Source organism: Gorilla gorilla, chromosome 16 (genome assembly GCF_029281585.2).
Source record: "Gorilla gorilla gorilla isolate KB3781 chromosome 16, NHGRI_mGorGor1-v2.1_pri, whole genome shotgun sequence".
In the NCBI taxonomy this organism is placed as follows: Eukaryota; Metazoa; Chordata; class Mammalia; order Primates; family Hominidae; genus Gorilla; species Gorilla gorilla.
In genome coordinates this window covers 85826823-85852477 of record NC_073240.2, presented here as the reverse complement: position 1 = coordinate 85852477, position 25655 = coordinate 85826823, and the positions used below count along the sequence as shown (strand labels likewise).

At 39.1% G+C, this 25655-nt stretch overlaps 1 pseudogene across 1 annotated transcript in view; it reads left to right on the top strand.

Moving 5' to 3' along the window:
* Positions 1–25655, top strand: part of UBE2Q2P16 (Putative ubiquitin-conjugating enzyme E2Q2-like protein) — a 54575-nt pseudogene that overhangs the window by 16125 nt on the left and 12795 nt on the right. Inside the window, exons 2-5 of the transcript XR_010131065.1 lie at positions 360–464; positions 9147–9203; positions 13135–13274; positions 23081–23165. The product of XR_010131065.1 is annotated as a Putative ubiquitin-conjugating enzyme E2Q2-like protein (transcript). The remainder of the gene's footprint in view (positions 1–359; positions 465–9146; positions 9204–13134; positions 13275–23080; positions 23166–25655) is intronic.

Sequence of the window (25655 nt, the reverse complement as noted above, 5' to 3'; positions counted from 1 at the left end):
TTTCTTTTTGGGTCACCTCATTAATGCAGTAATGTTCTCTTGTTTGAAGTTGTAAGTTTCTAAGAAAACAAGGTAGCAATGAGAAATTGGACAATGTCTGGAACTTCCTTCCTCTGCCTTTATTGTTGTCATTCCATTAGGTATCAGTTGTAGTGATTATACCCCAAGCCATAGTAACTTTCTTAAACTAGAGGCTCCTGAAAATATTTCAAAGAGTTTTTTAAAATATCTGTAAGCTGCAGTTGAGCAGTAACAAACTTTTTTATTTCCTACTGGATTGATTGCAGTAGTCATACCATTATTGATGTCTTCTCAGTGCTCTTTAACATAATGCTTATTTACTGAAATGTGTTTTGTAGCTTCATCAGCAATGGAAGTGGTTGATATGTGGACTCTGCAGATTATATAACCTTCCTAAGCACCCGAATGTTGAGATGCCAGATCAACCACTACCCACGGGTCAGGTAAAATAAAAATTCTGTAGTGTTCAAGAGCTAAAATAAATTGTCTCAAACAAAAGTCAAACTAGGATGATTTTTTAAAAATTATTCAACTTATTTAGAAGTTAGTTTTTCTGTTCCTATTGAATTGTTTGTTTTGTTTTAGATACTAAAAATAACATTTTCATTCTTTGGAACTGCTGGTATTTAGTATGGCAGGCAAACAATTGCCCTTTTCCCTAACACCAGCTTTTTGTTGTGAATATTCCTGGGGTCCATAAATGTTCTTGCTTCTTTCGTTGTTTGTCTTTGCTCGTTGACTTGCCTTCACCTAGAAATGCCATCTCCTTAAATCTGTCTATGCTTCTTAAGGACTCACCCAAATGTTATCTCCTGCAAGCAACAGAAATCTCCACTAGCTCACCACTACCCCTAACTTCTTCCTGGATTTTACCTATTTAGGCATCAGCTATTGACTTTTTAGTATAATACATGAGAATTTAGCTCTCATACCACCCACTTTCCCTTCCTCAAATATTATCTTTAGTGATATAAGTAATCACTAATTATCATGAGGACTTCGAGAATCCAAATTTTCTAGAATATTTAGGATAGAATATTTCTTTTCTTGGTGCTGCTTTTTGTTTTGCAATGTCTTCTCATAACAGTAATTTTTAATTTAAAAAATTCTGTTGTAGCCCTTTCTGTGAGATCTCCTTTTCTTCCAAAGCCTTTGGCTCCTGTGTGCCCATTTTGGCAGGTTGTTCTTCGGGTTGGCTGTGCACATGTCATCTTGAGGTTTTTCTCATCTGCTCTCCTAGAGTAGATCCATTGTTTCCTGGATCCCATGTCATCTTTCTTGGCTTTCCCTTTGTCATTTTACCTGACTATGTCCTCAAGTAAAACCCTAAGAAAGCATGGAGTGGTATATTTTCTGATCTCTGGCTTCTGAAAAAATACAATGCAGTGTTTGGGTTTTGGAGCCAGTCTGAGATAGGTTTGAATCTTGGTTCTACTACTTCTTAGCTGTATGCCCTTGGGCTGATTCCATAATTGCTCTATGCATCAATTTCCATTTGCAAAATGGGGGAACCAGTAATAGTATTAGTACCTGTGTTTCTAGAGAGCTGTGAGGATTAAATGAGTTGGTACATGTAAACCATTTAGAACAGTGCCTGGTGCTTAGCACATCTCCATCACTATTCACTTTTGTCATAGTCTACCCTCACACTTGATTGATAGTTTGGTTGATTATGTACTTCTAGGTTGAGGATAATTTTACCTTAGAATTTCAAAGTCTGTGCTGTTGTCTTCTAACCAGTCGTGGTGGTGAAGCCTCATGTCACCCTGAGTTTCACTCATTTATGCATGACTTTCTCTCTGGAAGCTTTTAGGAGTTTGTCTTTTCCTTGGTGAGCTGAAATAGCACAACATTGCACTTAGTGTGTGTCTTTTTTCATTCACTGTGCTGGGCACACTGAATCAATAGGCCTATGGATCGGCTCTTTCAATGTTGGAATCTTGAATCTTGTCATATTTTTGTTAACTTTCTCCTTTCCATTTTATTTGTTCATTTTGAAGTGTCTGTTAATTGGATTTTAGTCCTCTTGTTTGAGTCTTGTATCTCATGTCATTTCTAATTTTTTTTAATTTTAAGTTCTGGAATATTTTTCTTATTTTTTGACTTTTAGGAAATTTTATTTGGACAGTCTTAACTTTAAGTTTTGTTTTGGTTATTTATTGTTGCTTAACCAATTTTCCCAAAACTTAATGGCATAAAACTACACATTTGCCTATCTGTCACTACTGTATGGGTTAACTGGGGATAGCTGGACAGTTTTTCTGCTGGTCTCATTTGGCATCTCTCACTGTGCGGTTAGATGGTGTCAGGGACTGGTCATTTGGATTCTCAGCTGCAGTGGAATGTCTGAGACGGCTGCTTCACCCACAGGTCTGCTGCCTTGGTGTTTCTTCATGTGGCCTTCCTCTCTGCATAGCATCTCATCCTTCCAGGCCTCTTCAAGTGGTTTCTCTTTCTCCAAGAGGATAGTCGGTACTTATTTTGGCTACTAGAAGCACAGAAGTGGAGCTGCCAGTGTTCTTAAGGCTTAGACCTGGAACAGGTCCAGTGTCATTTCTACCGAATTCTATAGGTTAAAGTGAGTCTTGAGGCCAACCCAGATTCACTGTGGGATGGGCCTGTCCAAGAACATGATGACAGGAGGTATGGCTCATTGGGGACCAACTCCCAAGATGAACCCTGAGTTCTAAGAACTTTTTCTTCTCTGATTATTCCTTATTCATATTCTATTTTTGTTTTATTCTTGTAATATATTCACAAGTGTCTTTATGAAGTGATTTTGATACTCTTTTGTCTTCTCCCTAGCATCTCTTTGTTCTTTAAAAAATTTTTTTCTTAGTTTATTTTGGTCTTATTTTTCTTCTTAAAACCTTTCCTTAAGTATCTATTCTATGTTGCTTATCATTTGTAGTCTTTTTTGAGACGGAGTTTCACACTTGTTGCCCAGGATGGAGTGCAATGGTGTGATCTTGGCTCACCACAACCTTTGCCTCCTGGGTTCAAGCGATTCTCCTGCCTCAGCCTCCTGAGTAGCTGGGATTACAGGCATGTGCCCCCATGCCTGGCTAATTTTTGTATTTTTAGTAGAGAAGGGGTTTCTCCATGTTGGTCAGGCTGGTTTTGAATTCCTGACCTAATGTGATCTGTCCACCTTGGCCTCCCAAAGTGCTGGGATTAAAGACGTGAGCCACTGTGCCTGGCATGTATTCTTTGTTTTTTAATTCTCTTTTTTGTTCATTCATATTTGAGAGAGGTACTAAAAGACTGGGAGGCTGGGAGTGGTGGCTCATACCTACAATCTCAGTGCTTTGGGAGACTGACGTGAGAGGATCACTTGAGCCCAGGAGCTCAAGACTAGTTTGGGCAATATTATGAGACCCCATCTTTAAAAAAATAAATTAAAAAAAATAGCCAGGTGTGGTGACCTGTAGTCCCAACTACTTGGGAGGCTGAGGCAGGAGGATCGCTTGAGCCCAGGATGTTGAGGCTGAAGTGAGTTGTGATCATGCTGCTGCATTCCTGCATTCCAGCCTGGGTGAAGGAGCAAGATCCTTTCTCAAATAAATAAATAAATAAATAAATAAATAAATAAATTAAATAAAAATTAAAAATAAAAAATTGATTGGGAGTTCTTCATGGCCAAGACTTGGCAACTGATAGCTTTTAGGGGGGAACATATGCTGATTCCTAATTGTCATCCTCTACCCCTCTATCTTATCTCCCGGTGCAATCATAAATGATGGCTGGAACTACTCCATTCCTCTGGAGGTGAAATCTACGTTCTCTTGCCTGAGGTAGATATGTTTGCTTGGATTCTGCTTAAGGAGATGGAGGAGAGCAGTGTGTTTCAGGGCCTGGAAAATGTGTTCTCTATATAGGCTTTTGGTTGATCTCTGTTTTCAGTCTTGCCTATCAGTCCCACTCTCGTGGGTACCTGGTGTCTGAGTCTAGAACCTTTCCAGGTTGCTGTGGGACAAATTAGCTTCCTTCTTATTGGTATCCCCCTGACCTCCACTTTTGTTTGCTTGCTCCATTAATTAACCATTTTCCATTTACTGTCATTTTCTAATGGAGGTGAATTCTCTTCTGTGGGTAACCCCATTTCTTTTTTTGTAATTGTGTGTTTATATAATGTTTATTCTTCACTGTATTTCTAGTGGAGCCTCAGGACAAAGAGCAGATGGTGGAAATATGTGTTCAGTGTTCAGTTTTTTTTCTGTAAGACATCTGCAACTTGTGCTTTTCACTGAATATCACATGGACTTAATGCATATAGAGCTACCTTGTTTTTCATGATTGTGCCTACAATTCTATGGAGAAATATAATTTGTGAATTACCTGATGAAATTTTCCTAATTTTGAATCATCCTTGCATTCCTATAATAAACACTGTTAGAATGGCTATGGTAATATTTTATTTTTGCATTTTTACTTCTGTATAAAATAAGATTATAGTTTTGTTTGTTTCTTTTAAGGCTCTTATTTCATTTCAGTATCAAGGGCATGCAGGGCTAACTTGGGAAGCTTTACATCTTTTTTCTAAGACCTAGGATGTAGATCTAGTTTACACAGTAGTTTTCAGCTGCAGGAATGTTTTGCCTCCCATGGGACATTTGGAAATATCTGGAGACATTTTTGTGGTCACAACTGGTCACGGTCGGGAGGTCTTATTGGCATTCTGTGGGTAGAGGGGATGTTACTAAATGTCCCACAACACACCAGGAGAACCCTCACAAAGAATTGTCTGGCCCAAGATATCAGTATTGCTGAGGCTGACAAACCCTGGTTTAAATAAATGTCCAATTTGGAGGATGAGTCTTTGTCTTTTTCCTTCTTCTGCGTATTGGTCTCCAGATTTTCCGTTTCTTCAGTTGGTTTTCGTAAGTGTAGATTCTTTAAAGAAATGAACACTTCATCCATACTTCTAAGGTGTTGTAAAGATGTGTAAAGTTTTCACTTTTTGCATCATATTCACATGTGGCTATATGCCCTTTTGTCTTCAAAGTTTTCTTTATCTTGATCACTTATCAGAGGTGTGACTGTTTTATTATCTTAGGCTTTTGAAAGAATCCTCCTTTAGTTTTATTTTTTAAATTTAGTGGGTTGTTTTCACATTTTCCTTATGTCTTAATTATTTCCCCTTTTTGTTTATTTTGCTTTTTCTAGTTTAGTGGATCAATGTAATTTAAACTGCTTTTTAAACCAACATGTAAGGGTATACATTTTCTTTGGGTGCTGTTTGACTTTATTGCACAAGTTTTAAAATCTATTTTCTAAATAGTTTGTATTTTCCAAGTCATTTTATTGCATCCTCTGTTCACATTGCTCTTACTATTAAAACTTTTTATTGGCCTGGCATGGTGGCTTATGCCTGTAATCCCAGCACTTTGGGAGGCCAAGGCAGGTGGATGACCTGAGGTTGGGAGTTCGAGACCAGCCTGACCAACATGGAAAGAGCCCGTCTCTACTAAAAATACAAAAATTAGCTGGGCATGGTGGTGCACGCCTGTAATCCCAGCTACTCAGGAGGCTGAGGCAGGAGAATCCCTTGAACCCGGGAGACAGAGGTTGCAGTGAGCTGAGATCATGCCACTGCACTCCAGCCTGGGCAACAAGAGCAAAACTCCACCTCAAAAAAAAAAAATGACATGTATTGAAATTATGTAAAACATAAGCTTAGTGTAACATATAGTTAGAGCGAGTACTTGGGAACTAATACCTAGCCAGCACCAAGGTGAAGAGAAGGCACGTTGCTTGCACTACAGAAACCTTCTGCAGGCTGCTTCCTGATCACCATGCCTCTGTACGCTCATCTTGCCTTATGTTTCTCTAGTGTTATCACTCATATATGCATCCTTCAACAATACAGTGTAGTGTTGCCTATTATTTGGACTTTTGAAAATCATAGTATATGTATTTTTTCATATCTTTGTTGTGCTCAACGTTGTGTGTGAAATTTGTTCCTATTGTGTGTAGCTATAGTTCTTTTGCACTGCTGTATTTACTCCATTGTTTGAATACACCATACCATTTATCCCCTTGACTAGATACAGACATGTGGGTGGTTTCCAGTGTTATTAGGAACAGCGATTGCTGCTATGGTCATTCTTGTCTGTATTTCATGGTACCCTTGTGCCAGCATTTCTCTGGGGCTCATACTTAGGAGTTGGACGACTGAGGCATGAGGATCAATTTCTTCTTTTACCCAAGAGTTATCTAGAACAAAAAAATTTAAAAAGCATTTTCAGGTGGCTTTTGAGGTATTTTTAGTGCATCAGTATGGTCAGAGAATATGGCCTGTGACCTTTCAGTGAGATTTTCAGCAATCATTTAGACTTCACTATTGTTGTTACTGTTGCCTTTGCTTATTGCTCTTCTTGTATTATGTCTCCTGCTCCCTGCCCCTCAAGTATATCCCTGAATAATATCCTGGTTTTTTTTTTTTTCCTAGAAAGGGTTTGTGGGGATGTGTATGGAGTGTGTTCTGTGCACTTGCTGTCTGTTATCATTTGTTCAACAAATATTTGACTCTGTATAAAGTACTCCATCCATATCGGTGTGGAGAATCCAGAGGCAGACATACACAGATATGCTTCCTGTCTTGAGGGAGCTAGATATAGAATTCTGAGATCATAATTGAGTTTCTTTCCAGGTCTTTATACTTTTATGTTCTGATATTGTTGTAGATGAAAAGTCTGATGCCTATCTGATTCTTAGTTCTTTCTGATAGTTAGTATGATTTTCTGTGTTAACTGTAAAGTATGGGGGTTTTCCTTTTTTTTTTTTTTTTTTTTGAAACAGAGTCTCACTCTGTCACCCAGGCTGGAGTGCAGTGGTGCTATCTTGGATCACTGCAACCTCCACCTCTCAGGTTCAAATGATACTGCCGCCTCAGCCTCCTGAGTAGCTGGGACTACAGGCATGTACCATCATGCCCAGCTAAATTTTGTATTATTAGTAGAGATAGGGTTTCACCATGTTAGCCAGGATGGTCTCGATCTGCTGACCTTGTGATCTGCCTGCCTTGATCTCTCAAAGTGCTGGGATTACAGATGTGAGCCACCTTAATGTTTTGCTGAGTCATGTCCATTGTGTCCTGGCCCTTCTGCAACTGGTGTTTTGTTTTGTTTTTTTTTTTTTTGGTTTAGGGGTCTTATTTTTACCTCCTAGAATTGTCTTTTGCATAGTAATCTGTTTTGTATTTTGTGGATACAGTATCTTCTCAATTACTGCTAAAGATTCCAATTAGGTTTTAAAATTCTGCTTATTTCCTTCATTAGCAGTGCTTCAGGTCATTCGTGCTTCTTTGACTTGGCACCTTCCTTTCAGGTTGCTAATTTTCTTCAACTCTCTGATGATACATGGTTATCTGTTCATTTATAGGTGAGGTATACCTTTGATCAGTATGAGTTGTTATGAGTGTCTTCAGAATTGTCACTCTTTTCTGCTGTGGCCTCCCCCTCTTTGCTGGCAGACCTGTGCTCTTCCTGTGGCATGAGGATGGGGAGGTGCTGGCTGGTGAGCTTTCCAGATTTTGAGCTAAAAGGAAGAGGCAGAGCCTGTTATAAGATTTTGATGCTGCATTGAGTTACACTGAAAAAGCATTCTGTCTTTTCTCTCTGGTTTTGACACTGATAGTGAGAGACCATCAAGACAGGCTTCCTGTTACCAGAGTGATCCTTACCAACTATAGTTGGGACAGTACAGTGAAGAATGTTTGATCCTTCAAACAAAAGTGGTCCCTCCATTATTTGGATTGTGTTTGTGGCTTTCTCGAGCCCAGCAGTCTGATTCCATCTGCTTTGTATCTTCTAGCATGTCCTTATAGTTTTGGTTCACTAAGGGTATTCTTTTTGTATTTGTTGTTTTGCTGCTGCTGCAGCCGACTTACTCTCTTTTATAAAGTTCTGTCATTTCAGTGGGGTTTTAGAAAGAGGGCCAAGTCACGTCCTGAAATGAAATTAATCTTAGGATTTCACAGCCCTAACTCACTTTTTGTTTTGATTAAATTACTTCCCCTTTTTGATGGGGTAGGGGCTCAGCTATCTTGTGTAAAATTAAGGCTAGTAACTGGGCTAGTGGTGACAGACCCAGATGCATGTGAGAATCACGTCAGAGAGCTTTTGCAAAACAGATTCTTCTGCAAAAATGCACTTTCAACCACTGATGCAACCAAATTCTTTGGGACTTTGAGGCTAGGTATATATTCTTTAGATACCCAGAATAATTGGCTTTGGAATATAAGAATTTAGGGAAATGAAGAAGGGGTGAATTACATTTTGGAAGCTGCTGCTTAGATACTGCTGAGATCTTTGTTGGTCTTCATTTCTAGATCCTAGTTTCTTGATCTTTTACATATTCTGGGTTCTAACCTGAACTGGCCTTTATGGTTAAAGATGTATTTATATACTGTGTCCTGGCCAGGAAGCTTGCCTTTTGACCTTTGCCCAAACTGGGTACGAAGGCCCCTCCTAAAAATTCATTAGATTAATTTCTGAACTTGATAATTGTAATTTGTGTTAATTGGGAAATTGTGTCTTATAGAGAGATATTTGATAGTAAATTACATGTTTTTAAAAAGACAATTTACTTTATAGTGAGGTGGTAATCAATTCATACTCTTAGTTTTGGGAAGTGTCTATTATAAGTAACACATCTGACCTCTTAAAATGTAAGGAAATTGAATTTATGTAATGATTCAGGCTTTTCAAAGTTAAAAGTGTAGCTGTTTTGAGGAATTGATAGTTTGGTGTATTTATTTTAAACAAAATAAGCCTTTGATCTTATGCACATAGCCGTACAAGTAAAATGTTTTCTTATTTTAAATTAGATTATGTTTTAAAATTTTTTTCAGTTTTGCTTTATATTTGACTGATTGCTTTTCTTTATTCCTAAGGCATTCATTAAGTTGAATTGTTCAAAATTGTTTCATTTTTAAAAGCTGACAACTGTTGTTTGTCAAATCAAAGTTGGATTTAAAAATGCACATTTTAACTTTAATAAGCTCTCTGGTAGTGGGACTGCAGTGACAGATGGTTGGGAGTTTGTCACTAAAGCTATGACACCAGTCTTCTAAGGTGCATATTTGTTCTGTGTAGTTCTGGCAGATTCTTTCTCTATTTCAGAATGGGACAACAGAAGAAGTGACTTCAAAAGAAGAGGAAGAAGAAGAGATGGATGAAGTGGGTATTTTATATAAGAATAACATTTTGGCAAGGTGAGGTGACTCATGCCTGTAACCCCAGCACTATGGGAAGCCCATGGCGGGTGGATCACCTGAGGACAGGAGTTTGAGACCAGCCTGGCCAACATGGTGAAACTCTGTCTCTACTAAAAGTACAAAAATTAGCCGGGTGTGGTGGTAGGCACATGTAATCTCAGCTACTCAGGAGGCTGAGGCAGGAGAATTGCTTGAATCCGGGAGGTGGAGGTTGCAGTGAGCCAAGGTCGTGCCACTGCACTCCTGCCTGAGTGACGAGCAAGACTCTGTCTCAAAAAAAATATATATATATATATCATAAATATCTTCAGTTTTGGACATTTGAGTAATTCTCTAATCTCCTTTATAAATAACTATTAATATGGAATAATTGAAAGCACATCGTATTTGGAATGGAATGTAATTTATAAATTCTGGCTTTACCTCTAACTCATGATATGCCTTTGAGCAAATTGTTTTATCTGAATTCTTGGATTTTATTTTCTGGAAAACAAAAGCTCTTAAGTTTTAACACTAAAATTATATTTAATACTAATCAGTACTTAACCTGTATTTGGTTATTTTTTGGAAGAGAAACTACTGAGTTTAAAAAATTTTATGTTTGCATAAAAGGAGAATTTCAGAATATTTTAGAGACTACCTGCCAGAAGTAGTGAAACTGTCTCTTGCTGAAAAATCATTCAAAGAAATTTGTCTTAGTCTGTTTTATAGTATTGTGACAGAATAACAGAGAGTGAGTAATTTATGAAGAGCAGTCATTTATTTTCTGACAGTTCTGGAGTCTGGGAAATCCAAGATGAAAATATCAACATTTGGTGTCTCAGGACCTTCTTGTTTTATCCTCACATGGTAGCAGGCAGAAGGGCAGGAGAGCAAGCTGGTCCAATGTGTGAAGCCTCATTCATAAGGGCCTTAATCCCATGAAGGAGAAAGGAGCCCTCTTGGCCTAATCACCTCTTAAAAGTCCTACCTCTTAATATCATCACATTGGCAACAGTTGAATTTTGGAGGGAATACATTCAAACAGTAGCAAATTTAGTAGAGCAAATTCCAAAGACATTGAGCCTAGGCCAGCTGTCAGTCATGGGTATAATTTTAGATGTTTTCAGGCTCTGAAGCTTTGCACTTAAATTTGAACTTCAGAACAAAGATCTGTGTCTGTCTCTGCATTGACCAAATAGAATGTTTGTGAATTCCATGGTATCGATTGTTTTAAAAGATTTTTTTCTGTTTGAGGTCTTATAATTAATTTAGGCTTTCATTTTCTTGGTTTGGAAATTATTAATCTAAAATGTACTTTAGAGTGCTTCAGAACTAAAAAAGTAGTGTTGTAGGCTTGCTTTTGTTTGTTTTTTGAGACAGGGTTTCACTGTCACCCAGGCTGGAGTGCAGTAGCGCCGGCATGGCTCACTGTAACCTTGAACTCCTGGGTTCAAGCGATCCTCCTGAGTGGCTGGGACTACAGGCCAGTGCCCCACGTCCAGCTAATTTTTATTTTATTTTATTTTATTTTTATTTTTTATTTTAGCATTTGAGTCTCACTCTGTTGCCCAGGCTGGTCTTGAACTCCTGACCTCAAGTGATCCACCACCTCAGCCTCCCAAAGTGCTGGGATTACAGGTGTGTGCCACTGTGACTGGCTGTAGGCTTGTTTTATGAGTCTGGGAGTAAAATACTTCTTAAAATTGTCCAATTAGAATGAAAGCCTGTTTTAATGTTTTTATGCAGTTTAGCTTAGGTGGAATAAACTGCATGAAAACATTAAACCTTTTCCATAGGTCAGGCAGCCATTGTACTAAAGTTCATGAACCCTTTCATTTTCCCTTCACAAGATAAAAAACAAGGGACCGCAACTTTGAGGGAAATCTAGAAAGGTAGGAGACTGGACTTTGGAGTTGTCAGATTAGGACAGGTGAAAAGCTGATATTCTAGGCTCCTAAAATAATGTGGGAACAGGCCCAGAGCAACTTTGGACATGGTGTGTTTGGGTGCACTGGATGCTTTTCTTTTGAGAAGGAAGGTTGATGTGTTGAAGTCATGGAAAGCAAGATTGTCCAGAAAAGACAGATGGACAGAAGTCTTGAATTTGAGACAGGCATGTTTCTATTTGGTATGTTTGTTGATAAGAAGGCCTTAAGCAGGGAATCGTGTGCTGAGAATATTGTTTTAGAAAGATATGTTGAATTCTGTTTCGGATGTGCTGATTAATACTTAGGTGGAGAAGTTTTGTGGATGGGAACATGACTGAGGTTGAAGGTACAGGTGGAAATACAGGCCAAAGGCATTTGTGAGCATTGTGGGGAAAACAAATGTGGGTAGAAGATCAGGGCTGAAAGGTGCACACAGGGAGAAGGGAGCTCCATGAAGTACAGACTCATGGGCAGAGTTTGAGTGAAGGTAGTCAGTAGTCTGGTCTAGAAATCGGTGAATTATCTGGCTTGGGAGAAAAAATCGAGATAAATATAAACTACCCCTTTAGAGATTTTGGCAATTGAAGTAGAAATATAAGGTAATTGAAAAAAGTTAGGATTTAAACAATTCTGCATATGTTTGTATATATGTAAGAACAGATAGTATGGGAAGGGAGGGAGCAGAATGATGTGAATAAAGATGTTATTCTGTGGGGTATTATTCAAATTCTTTTGAAATTATTATTAGTTTTTGAGATAGGGTCGCTGTCACCCAGGGTGGAGTGCAGTGGCATGATCATAGCTTACTGCAGCCTCAAACTCCCAGGCCCAAACAATGCTTCTATTTCAGCCTCCTGAGCACCTGACATCAAATTCTTTTTCTAACTTATTTTTAAGTTATTAGCATCAATAGGTGCTTACTACATAAAACCATAAACTTGGAAATTAGGGGAAAGCACCAAATGTCTCCAGAGATAACAACTAAAATTAATTGAAATTAACATTTCAATGTAAGTTGTTCTGGTCTTTTTCTGTGCTTATTTCAGCATAATTGAAATTCTTTCTATTCCTTCGTGTAATCCATTTTTCATTTCAAAGTTTTTCGATACAGGAGAAATTATGCCGTGTTGATATTTCAGTGGCTTCTTAATAGTTCATGGAATTGAGTTAACTGTTTTGCTATTTTTGCACATGCAGATTTTGTGTTTGTTTTTGTGGTTGCAAGGTTGAAATAGGTATCCTTATGCCTAAATTTGTGTTTACATCTTAGACTAGTTTCTTGTAATACAGTTCTAGAGGTCGAGTGTCTGGAACAAACTATGAACACTTAAGGTTCTTGACACCTGCTGCTAAACTGTTTCAAAGGTTCCTCTTAAGAGGAGATTTAAAAGATGGCTTGGCTGGGCGTGGTGTCTGATGCCAGTAATCCCAGCACTTTGGGAGGCTGAGGTGGGCAGATCACTTGACGCCATAAGTTTGAGACCAGCCTGGCCAACATGTTGAAACCCTGTCTCTATTAAACATACAAAGAAATTAGCTGGGCGTGGCGGTGTACGTCTGTAATCCCAGCTACTCAGGAGACTGAGGCATGAGAATCACTTGAACCTGGGAGGCAGAGGTTGCAGTGAGCAGAGATTGCCCCACTATACTCCTGCCTAAATGACAGAGTGAGACTCTATCATACAAAAAAAAAATAAAATAAATTAAAGAAGTAAATAAATAAATGATGGCTTATTTCATAATAGTTGTGACTTTGTAAAGCTTTTAAATCTGCTTTCCCCAGAGTCTAGCTTTTAAATAAAATACAGGATATAAAAGCTAGGAGCCTCTTGAATGGAATGTGGGGGCTTTTTCTCTCTCCCCATAGGATAGATATATTCTGTTTCCTGTCCCCCACTGAGTCAAGAATAATTTAAGTTTGGGCATAAGAAACTGCTGAAGCAAAGTGGGTTGAATCGGCTAATATTTTTCTTCTTTTTGCAGGATATAGAAGACTTAGATCACTATGAGATGAAAGAAGAGCCTACTAGTGAGAAGAAGTTGGAGGATGAAGGAACTGAAAAAGAAAATTGGGCAATATTAGAGAAAATTAGGAAGACTGAAAGGCAAGGCCATTTAAATGTGTGAGTGTGTATAAATATCTGTACTTTTTGGTGAAGTAATTGTAGTTAATACCAGGCAATTCATGAACATGCTCATCTCAGCTGCTCTCCTCCTCCATTCCTGCCTTAGTGGTGGATTCAGTCGTATGTTTATTGGTTTTGAGATAGGGTCTTGCTCTGTCACCTGGGCTAGTGTGCAGTAGCACAATCATAGTTCACTGTAGCCTTTATCTCCCAGGCTCCAGCGGTCCTCCTACCTCAGCCTCCCAAGTGTCTCAGACTATAGTCATGTCCCACCACACCAGGCTAATTTTTTTGATTTTTAGTAGAGATGAGGCCTCACTATGTTGACCATGCTGGTCTTGAACACCTGAGTTCAAGCAGTCCTACTACCTTGGCCTGCCCAAGTGCTGGGATTACAGACATGAGCCACCATGCCTAGCCACACTCATATGCTTTGTTGCCGAAGGTTATCTTTCTCATCCATGAATAGCCACTTTTTACCCTGCTCATCTGCTCTTCACATCCTCGAACCACCTGCTGATCCCTGTATATGCCCCTTTCCAGCTTGTCTATGCTGTGTTCTCTGCTTACCTTCCTTCTGTGGCATCTGTATATTCAAGTTCATTCTCTCCTACAAAACACAACTCAAATTATTTCTCCTTCATGAAGCTGACTTTGATCCATCCTGCTCTGACCAAACCAAAAGTAATGTTTCTCTTTTGACTTAACATCTCTTTTATGTGAAGTGGCAGGATGGGAAAGGAACACTGAGTTTGGTGACAGACACACCTTTTATGGTTTCACTTTGTGCAACTCTAAAATATGGATAGACAGTACATATCTTTTGGATGGTTGCTATGAAAAATAAATTAAAATGATGCATGTTACACATAAAATGCTTAGACAGAGTAGGGAAACATCAAATGATTGTCTGAACACTTACTGCTTCCTGCCTTGTATTAGAGCTATTTACCAACTCCACAATATCCGAGGACCAGTTACTTTGTCTTGGGCACAGGTTCTCCAAAACAGGGAATGAATTGTTAGGCAAGCAGATGTCAAGTGTTGCAATCAGATAGATAACTCTCCCTCCTTCAATCTTATTTGTATATTAATTTAATTGGTAATTTTTCTTTTTTTTTTTTTTTAGGTTTCAACACATAATTTTTATTGGGACACAAATTCAAAATACAGCAAATACTTAGAATGACTCAGTAAATGCCATATCTATACATATCTAAAATATCTAGTATATTTATAATCTCCTATTACCTTCTTTGTGCTTTCATATATCTTCTAATTTCATACAACATACATATTATTTTTTAATTGTATGAAAATGATAAAATTTTGCATTTGAGAATTTCTTTTTTTTTTTTTATTATACTTTAAGTTTTAGGGTACATGTGCACATTGTGCAGGTTAGTTATGTATGTATACATGTGCCATGCTGGTGCGCTGCACCCACTAACTCGTCATCATGCATTAGGTATATCTCCCAATGCTATCCCTCCCCCCTCCCCCCACCCCACAACAGTCCCCAGAGTGTGATATTCCCCTTCCTGTGTCCATGTGATCTCATTGTTCAATTCCCACCTATGAGTGAGAATATGCGGTGTTTGGTTTTTTGTTCTTGCGATAGTTTACTGAGAATGATGGTTTCCAATTTCATCCATGTCCCTACAAAGGACATGAACTCATCATTTTTTATGGCTGCATAGTATTCCATGGTGTATATGTGCCACATTTTCTTAATCCAGTCTATCATTGTTGGACATTTGGGTTGGTTCCAAGTCTTTGCTATTGTGAATAATGCCGCAATAAACATACGTGTGCATGTGTCTTTATAGCAGCATGATTTATAGTCCTTTGGGTATATACCCAGTAATGGGATGGCTGGGTCAAATGGTATTTCTAGTTCTAGATCCCTGAGGAATCGCCACACTGACTTCCACAATGGTTGAACTAGTTTACAGTCCCACCAACAGTGTAAAAGTGTTCCTATTTCTCCACATCCTCTCCAGCACCTGTTGTTTCCTGACTTTTTAATGATTGCCATTCTAACTGGTGTGAGATGATATCTCATAGTGGTTTTGATTTGCATTTCTCTGATGGCCAGTGATGATGAGCATTTTTTCATGTGTTTTTTGGCTGCATAAATGTCTTCTTTTGAGAAGTGTCTGTTCATATCCTTCGCCCACTTTTTGATGGGGTTGTTTGTTTTTTTCTTGTAAATTTGTTTGAGTTCATTGTAGATTCTGGATATTAGCCCTTTGTCAGATGAGTAGGTTGCGAAAATTTTCTCCCATTTTGTAGGTTGCCTGTTCACTCTGATGGTAGTTTCTTTTGCTGTGCAGAAGCTCTTTAGTTTAATTAGATCCCATTTGTCAATTTTGTCTTTTGTTGCCATTGCTTTTGGTGTTTTAGACATGAAGTCCTTGCGCACGCCTATGTCCTGAATGGTAATGCCTAGGTTTTCTTCTAGGGTTTTTATGGTTTTAGGTCTAACGTTTAAATCTTTAATCCATCTTGAATTGATTTTTGTATAAGGTGTAAGGAAGGGATCCAGTTTCAGCTTTCTACATATGGCTAGCCAGTTTTCCCAGCACCATTTATTAAATAGGGAATCCTTTCCCCATTGCTTGTTTTTCTCAGGTTTGTCAAAGATCAGATAGTTGTAGGTATGCGGCGTTATTTCTGAGGGCTCTGTTCTGTTCCATTGATCTATATCTCTGTTTTGGTACCAGTACCATGCTGTTTTGGTTACTGTAGCCTTGTAGTATAGTTTGAAGTCAGGTAGTGTGATGCCTCCAGCTTTGTTCTTTTGGCTTAGAATTGACTTGGCAATGCGGGCTCTTTTTTGGTTCCATATGAACTTTAAAGTAGTTTTTTCCAATTCTGTGAAGAAAGTCATTGGTAGCTTGATGGGGATGGCATTGAATCTGTAAATGACCTTGGGCAGTATGGCCATTTTCACGATATTGATTCTTCCTACCCATGAGCATGGAATGTTCTTCCATTTGTTTGTATCCTCTTTTATTTCCTTGAGCAGTGGTTTGTAGTTCTCCTTGAAGAGGTCCTTCACATCCCTTGTAAGTTGGATTCCTAGGTATTTTATTCTCTTTGAAGCAATTGTGAATGGGAGTTCACTCATGATTTGGCTCTCTGTTTGTCTGTTGTTGGTGTATAAGAATGCTTGTGATTTTTGTACATTGATTTTGTATCCTGAGACTTTGCTGAAGTTGCTTATCAGCTTAAGGAGATTTTGGGCTGAGACAATGGGGTTTTCTAGATAAACAATCATGTCGTCTGCAAACAGGGACAATTTGACTTCCTCTTTTCCTAATTGAATACCCTTTATTTCCTTCTCCTGCCTGATTGCCCTGGCCAGAACTTCCAACACTATGTTGAATAGGAGTGGTGAGAGAGGGCTTCCCTGTCTTGTGCCAGTTTTCAAAGGGAATGCTTCCAGTTTTTGCCCATTCAGTATGATATTGGCTGTGGGTTTGTCATAGATAGCTCTTATTATTTTGAAATACGTCCCATCAATACCTAATTTATTGAGAGTTTTTAGCATGAAGGGTTGTTGAATTTTGTCAAAGGCTTTTTCTGCATCTATTGAGATAATCATGTGGTTTTTGTCTTTGGCTCTGTTTATATGCTGGATTACATTTATTGATTTGCGTATATTGAACCAGCCTTGCATCCCAGGGATGAAGCCCACTTGATCATGGTGGATAAGCTTTTTGATGTGCTGCTGGATTCGTTTTGCCAGTATTTTATTGAGGATTTTTGCATCAATGTTCATCAAGGATATTGGTCTAAAATTCTCTTTTTTGGTTGTGTCTCTGCCCGGCTTTGGTATCAGAATGATGCTGGCCTCATAAAATGAGTTAGGGAGGATTCCCTCTTTTTCTATTGATTGGAATAGTTTCAGAAGGAATGGTACCAGTTCCTCCTTGTACCTCTGGTAGAATTCGGCTGTGAATCCATCTGGTCCTGGACTCTTTTTGGTTGGTAAACTATTGATTATTGCCACAATTTCAGCTCCTGTTATTGGTCTGTTCAGAGATTCAACTTCTTCCTGGTTTAGTCTTGGGAGAGTGTATGTGTCAAGGAATGTATCCATTTCTTCTAGATTTTCTAGTTTATTTGCGTAGAGGTGTTTGTAGTATTCTCTGATGGTAGTTTGTATTTCTGTGGGATCGGTGGTGATATCCCCTTTATCATTTTTTATTGTGTCTATTTGATTCTTCTCTCTTTTTTTCTTTATTAGTCTTGCTAGCAGTCTATCAATTTTGTTGATCCTTTCAAAAAACCAGCTCCTGGATTCATTGATTTTTTGAAGGGTTTTTTGTGTCTCTATTTCCTTCAGTTCTGCTCTGATTTTAGTTATTTCTTGCCTTCTGCTAGCTTTTGAATGTGTTTGCTCTTGCTTTTCTAGTTCTTTTAATTGTGATGTTAGGGTGTCAATTTTGGATCTTTCCTGCTTTCTCTTGTGGGCATTTAGTGCTATAAATTTCCCTCTAACACTGCTTTGAATGCATCCCAGAGATTCTGGTATGTTGTGTCTTTGTTCTCGTTGGTTTCAAAGAACATCTTTATTTCTGCCTTCATTTCGTTATGTACCCAGTAGTCATTCAGGAGCAGGTTGTTCAGTTTCCATGTAGTTGAGCGGCTTTGAGTGAGATTCTTAATCCTGAGTTCTAGTTTGATTGCACTGTGGTCTGAGAGATAGTTTGTTATAATTTCTGTTCTTTTACATTTGCTGAGGAGAGCTTTACTTCCAACTATGTGGTCAATTTTGGAATAGGTGTGGTGTGGTGCTGAAAAAAATGTATATTCTGTTGATTTGGGGTGGAGAGTTCTGTAGATGTCTATTAGGTCCGCTTGGTGCAGAGCTGAGTTCAATTCCTGGGTATCCTTGTTGACTTTCTGTCTCGTTGATCTGTCTAATGTTGACAGTGGGGTGTTAAAGTCTCCCATTATTAATGTGTGGGAGTCTAAGTCTCTTTGTAGGTCACTCAGGACTTGCTTTATGAATCTGGGTGCTCCTGTATTGGGTGCATATATATTTAGGATAGTTAGCTCCTCTTGTTGAATTGATCCCTTTACCATTATGTAATGGCCTTCTTTGTCTCTTTTGATCTTTGTTGGTTTAAAGTCTGTTTTATCAGAGACTAGGATTGCAACCCCTGCCTTTTTTTGTTTTCCATTTGCTTGGTAGATCTTCCTCCATCCTTTTATTTTGAGCCTATGTGTGTCTCTGCACGTGAGATGGGTTTCCTGAATACAGCACACTGATGGGTCTTGACTCTTTATCCAACTTGCCAGTCTGTGTCTTTTAATTGGAGAATTTAGTCCATTTACATTTAAAGTCAATATTGTTATGTGTGAATTTGATCCTGTCATTATGATGTTAGCTGGTGATTTTGCTCATTAGTTGATGCAGTTTCTTCCTAGTCTCGATGGTCTTTACATTTTGGCATGATTTTGCAGCGGCTGGTACCGGTTGTTCCTTTCCATGTTTAGTGCTTCCTTCAGGAGCTCTTTTAGGGCAGGCCTGGTGGTGACAAAATCTCTCAGCATTTGCTTGTCTGTAAAGGATTTTATTCCTCCTTCACTTATGAAGCTTAGTTTGGCTGGATATGAAATTCTGGGTTGAAAATTCTTTTCTTTAAGAATGTTGAATATTGGCCCCCACTCTCTTCTGGCTTGTAGGGTTTCTGCCGAGAAATCCGCTGTTAGTCTGATGGACTTCCCTTTGAGGGTAACCCGACCTTTCTCTCTGGCTGCCCTTAACATTTTTTCCTTCATTTCAACTTTGGTGAATCTGACAATTATGTGTCTTGGAGTTGCTCTTCTCGAGGAGTATCTTTGTGGTGTTCTCTGTATTTCCTGAATCTGAACGTTGGCCTGCCTTGCTAGATTGGGGAAGTTCTCCTGGATAATATACTGCAGAGTGTTTTCCAACTTGGTTCCATTCTCCGCATCACTTTCAGGTACACCAATCAGACGTAGATTTGGTCTTTTCACATAGTCCCATATTTCTTGGAGGCTTTGCTCATTTCTTTTTATTCTTTTTTCTCTAGACTTCCCTTCTCGCTTCATTTCATTCATTTCATCTTCCATTGCTGATACCCTTTCTTCCAGTTGATCGCATCGGCTCCTGAGGCTTCTGCATTCTTCACGTAGTTCTCGAGCCTTGGTTTTCAGCTCCATCAGCTCCTTTAAGCACTTCTCTGTATTGGTTATTCTAGTTATACATTCGTCTAAATTTTTTTCAAAGTTTTCAACTTCTTTGCCTTTGGTTTGAATGTCCTCCCGTAGCTCAGAGTAATTTGATCGTCTGAAGCCTTCTTCTCTCAGCTCGTCAAAATCATTCTCCATCCAGCTTTGTTCCGTTGCTGGTGAGGAACTGCGTTCCTTTGGAGGAGGAGAGGTGCTCTGCGTTTTAGAGTTTCCAGTTTTTCTGTTCTGTTTTTTCCCCATCTTTGTGGTTTTATCTACTTTTGGTCTTTGATGATGGTGATGTACAGATGGGTTTTCAGTGTGGATGTCCTTTCTGTTTGTTAGTTTTCCTTCTAACAGACAGGACCCTCAGCTGCAGGTCTGTTGGAATACCCTGCCGTGTGAGGTGTCAGTGTGCCCCTGCTGGGGGGGTGCCTCCCAGTTAGGCTGCTCGGGGGTCAGGGGTCAGGGACCCACTTGAGGAGGCAGTCTGCCCGTTCTCAGATCTCCAGCTGCGTGCTGGGAGAACCACTGCTCTCTTCAAAGCTGTCAGACAGGGACATTTAAGTCTGCAGAGGTTACTGCTGTCTTTTTGTTTGTCTGTGCCCTGCCCCCAGAGGTGGAGCCTACAGAGGCAGGCAAGCCTCCTTGAGCTGTGGTGGGCTCCACCCAGTTCGAGCTTCCCGGCTGCTTTGTTTACCTAAGCAAGCCTGGGCAATGGCGGGCGCCCCTCCCCCAGCCTCGCTGCCGCCTTGCAGTTTGATCTCAGACTGCTGTGCTAGCAATCAGCGAGATTCTGTGGGCGTAGGACCCTCCGAGTCAGGTGTGGTATATAGTCTCGTGGTGCGCCGTTTTTTAAGGCGGTCTGAAAAGCGCAATATTCGGGTGGGAGTGACCCGATTTTCCAGGTGCGTCCGTCACCCCTTTCTTTGACTCGGAAAGGGAACTCCCTGACCCCTTGCGCTTCCCAGGTGAGGCAATGCCTCGCCCTGCTTCGGCTCGCGCACGGTGCGCGCACCCACTGGCCTGCGCCCACTGTCTGGCACTCCCTAGTGAGATGAACCCGGTACCTCAGATGGAAATGCAGAAATCACCCGTCTTCTGCGTTGCTCACGCTGGGAGCTGTAGACCGGAGCTGTTCCTATTCGGCCATCTTGGCTCCTCCCCCCCGGTAATTTTTCATACAGCAAAGAAATTTAGTTAATCCCGATATCTTGATTATTTAAAAAACTAAGATTGTAGCATTTGAAAGTTACTGTACTTTCTGTGTCTTGTGATCAAGTCCAGTTTGAGTTATCTTCAAAACAAGTAAAAATTATTGAATAATTTTGTATGACCGATACTATGCTAAATACTTTATACTTAATACTTTATAGATCTTTTCATTTAGTCATCATAGCCACTGTGTGAAATAGGTGCTGTTTATACTTTAGAGATAGGAAAAACTCATATTTTATAGATATGAAATGAGTTCAGGATTATATAGCTAGGAGGTAATATTTTTATAAACTTGATTTTTTTTCCCCTTCAAAGTCTAGTGCATTCTTTAAAAGCTTTAGTTTCACATGACCAAAAAGTAGTTCCATTTTTATTTATTCTTAGGATAAGATATCGATGTGTTTTCATCTTTAGAGAAGTCCCTGCACTGAAAAACTGAAACCAGTTGCATGTAGGCACACATGGTTCTCAGTGTCTTCATGTGTGAACTAGACCATCTGTGTAATATTCTTGCTTGTAGTCTTATGAATGGAAGCCTATTTTACTTAATATTGTGTCACCTTGAGTATTTTCAAATATTGCTGGGGTTTGAAATAGACTCGTACTGAATTCTATGCTATCGTGGAGTCCATGGTGGTATGAACATGTTGGCTAGAGTTTTTTAGGTGATAGGAAAATGGAAATGAACCAGACTTGTGTCTAGTTTTATATTCCCTTGAAACTTCATAATGCTTCATTTAATTGGACTTTTTTCTTTTACTTCTTAAATTGTTGAGTGGTGATCCATTTTTGTTGTAATCTTTTTCTTTTCTTTTTTTTTTTTTTTTTTTTTTTGAGATGGAGTCTCGCTCTGTGGCCCAGGCCAGAGTGCAGTGGCACCATCTCAACTCACTACTATCTCCACCTCCCAGGTTCAAGTAATTATCTTGCCTCAGCTTCTCCAGTAGCTGGGACTACAGGCACGTGCAACCATGCCCGGCCAACTTTTGTATTTTTTTAGTGGAGATGGGGTTTCATCCTGATGGCCAGGCTGGTTTCAAACTCTTGGCCTCAAGTGATCCGCACCCCTCAGCCTCCCAAAGTGCTGGGATTACAGGTGTGAGCCACCGTGCCTGGCTACTGTAATCTTTTAGAGCAGGTTGAAATACCTTAAATCTTTAAATTAGTTGGCTCAGTAGACCCTGGTAAACAGCAGCTTTTGTGTTTAAGGCTGCAGTGTCTGGGTCAGTGCAAGCTTCAGATAGACTTAAGAAAGAGTTCAGGGACTTATACAGGTCACAGAGTTATAAGACAGGTAAGGATCTCCAAATCCCTGCTCTTCTTATCATTCTTTTCTTCTTTTCTGTTGTCAGATTATAAATGTCGTTTCTTAAAACTGGACAGAAATGGAAATGTTTACTAGCTTTATTTTGTGAAACTCAAATGTAATCAAGTTCCAAAAGATGTAGGGAGTAAGATAGGATGAGTTTGCTTGTTTTTTGGAATTAAAGAAATTGTTTTTATAGGTCCATTGGAATTTTATTTTGCCATCTTCCTGATAGAGTGAATATTTGCATGATTTTTATCTTCTGGCAAAAAGCTTGAGCAATATTGCTTGATAATTTAATACAAATAATACATTTCAATATACAGAGAATGATTGCCAAGTTGATTTTGTGATTTTTTCCCCCAGTTTTGAAAGCAACATAATCAACTCTTATTGTGGAGGTAGTTATGTTATTACTTTTAAAATATATAGGTGGAGTACACTTATAGTCCCAGCTACTAGGGTGGTAGGAGACTGAGGCAGGAAGATCTTTTGAGCTTGGAAAAGTCAAGGCTGCAATGAGCCGTGATTGCACCATTATATTCCAGCCTGGGTGACAGAGTGAGACACCCTGTGTCATAAAACAAAAAAAAGGGAGAGTGGGAGGTGGGATACATATTTATATATGTATATATAGGACAGTTGTAGAAAAATACCACTTTTTTGGTGATTTAACTTTTTTGACAGCTCTGTCCATGGCAAATTTTTCTCCTTGAACAACTTGGCTAGTAATACAAGTTTAGGAAAGCATATTAAACTTTTTTTGAATTCTTGAGAAAATTATATACATGCGACTGTTTTCCTTTGGAATGACTGCAAACTCTGAACCCCCTTATTAGATTAGATTTAGGCTATTATAATCTCTTTGGGACATTTATTCTAAAGGAGCTGGAAGCTATAGTGGCCTCTAGTTTTCCTGGGGATATAAAGCAGCTTAAGGTCTCCTCTTTCTGGAAATTACCCTAGGTGCTGTATTTTAGCTTTCAGATTGGTTCATTTTTGAGTTAGTAAAATTAATACAAATCATAATCTTTTTGTTTGAATTGTTTTTTGTTTTGGAATTCTCAAGGTTGACCCTGATAGTCCTTTGCACAGTGATCTTCAGATCTTAAAAGAAAAAGAAGAGATAGGAGACATTTTGCTTATGTTTTAAGGTAAGAAAATTTTTATGAGACTCTATATCCTATGAATGGGGGTATATATTTGTACAAGTGTTTTGGAAAACAGTTTGGTAAAGTGGAAGATACTCATACCCTATGGTTCAGGAATCTCTTGGATATATACTCCACAAGAAATGAGTACATATGTGCCAGGAGACACAGGAATGTTCAGAGCAGCATCGTTTATAATAACCCCAAACAGAAAATAACCCAAATGTTCATTCCAATAAAATGGAGAATTGTGGTATTCATAAAATGGCTTACAGTCATGTGGGACAAGATGAGCGAATCTTGAACACTATGTTAAGCAAAAGAGACCAGACCCCCAAAACCTATTTTGTACAATTTCCTCTATATAGAGTTCAAAAATAGGCAAAACTAATGTTGGTTAGGGCATACATTCTTAGCGGAGGCAATATCGCCTGCAGTGGAGTGAAAATTGGTCCTCAGAGTGAAATAAAATCTGACCTATTATAATGGTCTGCTGCCCTCCAAACAGCCATAGAACATAAATGAAAAGAAAACTGAGGAACACTTCTTTATGGATTCATACTTGGGCAGTAAAACTATCAAGAAAAAAGAGGCGATTACACACAGGGTAGGGTAAGGAGTCCATCTAAGTGGGAGGTAGGGAGGTGTGAACTGAAAGGTACATCTGTGGGCTTCTTGGATACTGGCTGTAATATATTTCTGGACCAGGTTGGTGGTTACATGGGCAAATAATTTAGAATAACTTGTTAAGGTCTACCTTAAGGTATACTTTGTGTACTTTTCTGAATGTGTTATATTTAATAAAGTACTTTTAAGATACTAAAAGGTTACAAAAGAATAAGAATGGAATCTAGAAAAAATGTTAATGATCTAATATGGAATCTAGATAAGATGTAATGTTTTAAAATCTATGGCTATATGAAGTATTTTGATGAAGCACACAGACATAAAAGAATACTTTGTTGTACTTTAAGGATGGTAGTAGTTTTCTAAAAGCTTCTTACTTAGCTTTTTCATGTGTGTATTTTTGCTTGGGGATATATCTTATGATTGAACTTTCTTGAAATGACCCTAATGTTAGTATTTTCTCTCAATTTTGTTATCATAGAAACTGTTGTGGTTGTCAACTATGTTGTCTTCCTGAAGTATGAATCCAGTATATATTGACTGAAGTTGCTAATGGCTACTTCTTTATGGATTCATATGGGTGAAAGAATGAAGCACACGGGCCTACAACAAAAAAAACACACACACACTGAACAGGAAGGTACCATTTTTTTAAAAAAACATTAAATCATATGAACATATGCGCAACACCAAACTTCAGAAATAGAACCTTTGGCTGGGCGTGGTGGCTCACGTCTGTAATCCCAGCTCTTTGGGAGGCCGAGGCAGGTGGATCACCTGAGGACAGGAGTTTGAGACCAGCCCAGCCAGCATGGCGAAGCCCCATCTCTACTAAAAATACAAAAATCAGCCAGGCATGGTGGCAGGTGCCTGTAATCCCAGCTACTTGGGAGGCTGAGGTGGGAGAATCACTTGAACCTAGGAGGCAGAGGTTGCAGTGAGCCAAGATTGCACCATTGCACTCCAGCCTGGGTGAGAGGAGTGAAACGTCATCTCAAAAAATAAAAATAAAAAAGAAATAGAACCTTATCAGTACCTGTAGCACCCTCTGTGCCCCTCCCTTGTCATGTGCTCTTTGGGAGGTATCTTGAAGGGAATATGAAATCTTGACCAGGAAACTGGAGGATTTGTGACTGCAGGTGGTGTTTTCATTATTTTTTCCTGCTCTAGTTAGAACTTCAGGGAGGGGATGATTTGGGAGGTAAATGGCTGAAATGCTATTGGATTTGTGTTGGTGGCCCATGGCTCCTGATAGCAGAAAGAAGGGCCTTTTCTGGGGTTGGAGTATTTCTTAAGAGGCCTGGGAAGAATGTGATTGCCTTGAGCTAACTGACCTTCTGAAGAGGACCTTAAACTGAATTGCCAAGTTATTAGTATTGGGATTCACAGGCTTTGGAGAATAGCAGGTATGACTCAGAAAGATTTACAGGAAAGAGCCAGAGCAATATGTTTATGGCCTCTGATGTCCGCAGTGACAACTTGAGAGTCGTGAATAATAAGCAAAATTGAACTTGAGATAAAGTATAACACAAAGATGGGAGTGACTGCAGGAGGGAATGCACCCTGGTCAGCAACTTGGTAAATCCAACTTGCTGTACTTTTAAGGAAGTCGTTTTCAGATGTTACAAGCAACATCAGAGTTACTGAATTGAATTCTGAGGTAGTACTTTAAGAAAGGTCTACTTAGATAAGGTTAGGTTCATTTAGAGAATAATAGCCAGGATTGGGAAGAGATTCTTTTCCATGTCCTAGGATAGCTGGTGAAATTGTGGATTTGGAGAGGAAAACATGGGGGTTCAGATTCGTGATAGATTGTCTTCAACTATTTGAAGGAGTATGTATATGGAAGCATTAGTTTTTATTTGT